Consider the following 3,649-nt stretch of genomic DNA (forward strand, 5'->3'; position numbering starts at 1 on the left):
TATGAACAGCAAATACATACCTATCAACAAGTGAATCGAAAAATCAAATGAATAAAAAATCTGATGAACAGAGGTAACTGGTGAATATAATAGAATCAAGGACATAGAAAGGGAGTGGACTGACAATTCTTGGGGGGAAGGAAGAGGTGTGGTGCGGGAAGAGACTGGACAAAAATCGTGCACCTATGGATGAGGACAGGGGTGGGAACTGGATGGAGGGGAGTTATGGGAGGAAAAAAGAGGAACAACTGTAATAATCTGAACAAGAAAGATTTAATTAATAAAAAAAATAGTTAAAAAAAAAGAACATCCTTAGGTACCTCCTTTAGTAAGGGGCTGCTGGTGACAACTTTCTGTGTTTGTCCATCTGAAACAGTCTTTATTTCCCCTTCATTTATTTACTTTTTTTTTTAAGAGAGAGAGGAAGGGGAAGGGAGAAAAACATCGATATGAGAAAGAAACATCAATTGGTTGCCTCCCATACACATCCTGCCCGAGGACTGAACCCTCGACCCTTAGGTGCATGAGATGATGCTCCAACCAATCAAGCCACACCCACCAGGGCTCTCCTTCATTCTCTCTTGAAAAAAAATTTTTTTTTTACTGATTTCAGAGAGGAAGGGAGAGAGGAGAGATAGAAACATCAATGATGAGAGAGAATCATTGATCGGCTACCTCCTGCACGCCCCCTATGGAGGATCGAGCCCATAACCCGGGCATGTGCCCTTGACTGGAATCGAACCTGGGATCCTTCAGTCCGGAGGCCGATGCTCTATCCACTGAGCCAAACCAGTTAGGGCTCCTCTTCATTCTTGAAGGACATTTTCACTGGATTAGAATTCTAGGTTGGTGGTTATTTTTAATTTCTCTGGAACCTTGTGCACTACTGGCGGGAATGTAAAATGGAGCATATAGTATGGCAGTTTCTAAAACTTAAAAACAGAATTACCGCATGATCCAGTAATTTCACTTCTTAGTATGTATCCAAAAGAACAGAAAGCAGGGTCTCCAAGAGATTTGTATACCCAGACACTTCAAAAATACCACCTGTCAGCTTGTCTATCTTTCATTCTTTGGAAGGTAACAAGGTGCCAGTCCTACCCACCTGCCTCCCTATGGTTGCTGGAGGCAGCTTCTCAGACTAGCTGATGGCTCCTCCGCCTACTCCCAGTGCTAAGGCTGAAGTGAGGTATTGGGACTCCCTTACCTGTAACTCACAGTGGCTCTGATCATGCCATAAGCCAAGGGCAACAGGCAGTTCAACCCATACAATATCGATCACTAATCGAAAGGCCAAACTCAGACTTCTTCCACTGGCCCAGTAATGCCTTTAGAGCTATTTTTATTGCACAAGATTCAGGCCATAACTATGATGTGTCTTCAATGTCCTTTAACCTGGACAGGCCCTCAGTCTTCACCCTTCCTGACCATGACATTCTCAAGAATCCATACCAGTTGTTCTGTAGAATGTCTCATTGTTTCCTTGCTATGAGGTTCACATGAGGCATTTTTGGCAGGAACATGAAAGAAATGATGCTGTACCACAACAAGAAGAACATCATGTTGACTGGTATTTTTCCTTTGCAATCAATAGGCAATTCATGGGGAATGTACATACTCTATTAACACCCAGTGATTTTCTTTCTTTCTTTGTATTTATTATTTTTTTACATATATTTTATTGATTTTTTACAGAGAGGAAGGGAGAGGGATAGAGAGTTATTTGGTATTCTCCTGTGAGGAAGACTTTTCTTCTGCCACATTTATTTATATCAGTGTGGACTCTGAGATTTTTATTTATCCAGTAGGTTAGAATCCATTCCTTTCATTTCTGCTCATACCTGATCATGGCCCCATCCATCTGAGAACATTTTCTTGTTCCTGTCTGAGCCTAGAGCCCACACCTTAAGGGACTGGCCTCAGCCATGTTCCCACTATAGCACCCCTTCCGTACCTTCTGTGTCCAGAGAAGGGCTCTGGCACCAGAAGGGCACGGGACAGTCCCTGGGTAGACAGAAACCTGGGACATTGCCACCACTGGCTTCCAAAAAGGTAAACCAAGGAGAGGAGTGTGTTTTGGACTCTGGTGTGTGTTGTCCCGAATCCCAGAAGAGAGGGTACACGGCCTTCATTACCTCGTGGACAAAGGGGGATAGGCATAAACTATGCAAGAGAATTGAACACTGGCCAATTTCTGTGTGCATAGAACCTGAGTGTATAGCCTGCCCACAGGGGCCGAATCTGACATGCCCAGGACACTCTGCAGTGACCAGAAACCTCCACAGCCAAGTGTCAGAGGGTCTCATGATGGAGGCAAACACTCCCTTCTGTGCCAGGTATGTTCTGTGATATGGAGGCTTGTTTCTCGACCCACCCTTTTTGTTGTTTTGTTTGTTGTTTGGGGGTTTTTTGGTTAATCCTCACCTGAGGATATTTTTCCATTGATTTTTAGAGAGTGGAAAGGAGGAGAGACAGAAAGAGAAAGATTGATGGGAGAGAGACACATTGATTGGTTGCCTCCCACACGTACCCCAACCAAGGTGGGGATCAAGCTTGCAACTGACCGGAATCTAAACCGGGACCCTTCAGTCTAAGGGCCAACACTCTATGCACTGAGCAAAACCAGCTAGGGCCAGAGGGTGGTTCTTGATCATATTACAATCGGCACAAATGTACGGCGACCTCCCCACAGACTCCGGTAACATCAAGTGTACCTTCCTGCTTGATCTTCCTGAGAAGAAGGGTGGGAAGGAGCGCAGGAAACAAGCACTCATTGGAAGAGATTCAGGAACAAGGAACCACTTAGCAGACAGCCATCTAGTGTGGTGTGCAGGGACCAAATGGCCGCAGCCATGATGAGCAGCTTCCAGACTGACTTGTCAACATTATCCACTGAGGGGAAGGGGTATCCCAGACACTGCAGAATTGCCATCAATCTGCACCCATGGAGCCAGCAGCCAGCAGACATGCAGGCAAGAACAGCACTGCGTGTTACCAACCATCTCCTGCCGGAAGCAGCTTCCAATGACACCACCATTCCCCGGAGCCCACACCTGTACTGCCCCATGGAAGCAAACAGCTGAGCTCTGTCCAAGCCTTTACGGAAATGAATACTGCTGTACCCGCTGGTCCTAAAAGCCGAAATTCCCCTAGATCAAGGCACATAAACTGCTTTTGTAAAAACAGCTTTGCTGAAGTATGACATACAATAAACTGTGCATAATTAAAGTGGATAATGTGATGATTCTGACATATGTCAACTACACCCATGAAACCATCACCAAGACCAACATAATGAATGCATTCATCTCCCCATAAAATTCCTGTGCACCTTTGTAATTCCTCTGTCCAGTCCCCCTCCACCCCCACCATTCTCACTTGAGGTTACTTTGCATCTTTTAGAATTCTGCATAAATGGCACCACCACACAGGGAGTACCGTATTTGCCGGCGTATAAGACGATTTTTTGGCCCTGAAAAATATGCCTCCAAGTGGGGGGTCGTCTTATACGCCAGGTACACTTCAGATAGACTGCCCATAGTGCTTGCCCCGTGCCATAGTGGCCTCCCGATGCCCGCCCACTTCATTCCACATACCGTTCAGGCATCAGCAGCGCTGCTGGGTGTATGCTCGGCTGTTATGCGATTTT

General features: G+C 45.7%; 1 protein-coding gene across 2 annotated transcripts in view; it reads right to left on the bottom strand.

The window, feature by feature from the left end:
- Positions 1–3,649, bottom strand: part of AXIN1 (axin 1) — a 73,337-nt gene that overhangs the window by 42,043 nt on the left and 27,645 nt on the right. The window lies entirely within an intron of this gene.

This window comes from Myotis davidii, unplaced genomic scaffold, assembly GCF_000327345.1.
Source record: "Myotis davidii unplaced genomic scaffold, ASM32734v1 scaffold100, whole genome shotgun sequence".
NCBI classification, from domain to species: domain Eukaryota; kingdom Metazoa; phylum Chordata; class Mammalia; order Chiroptera; family Vespertilionidae; genus Myotis; species Myotis davidii.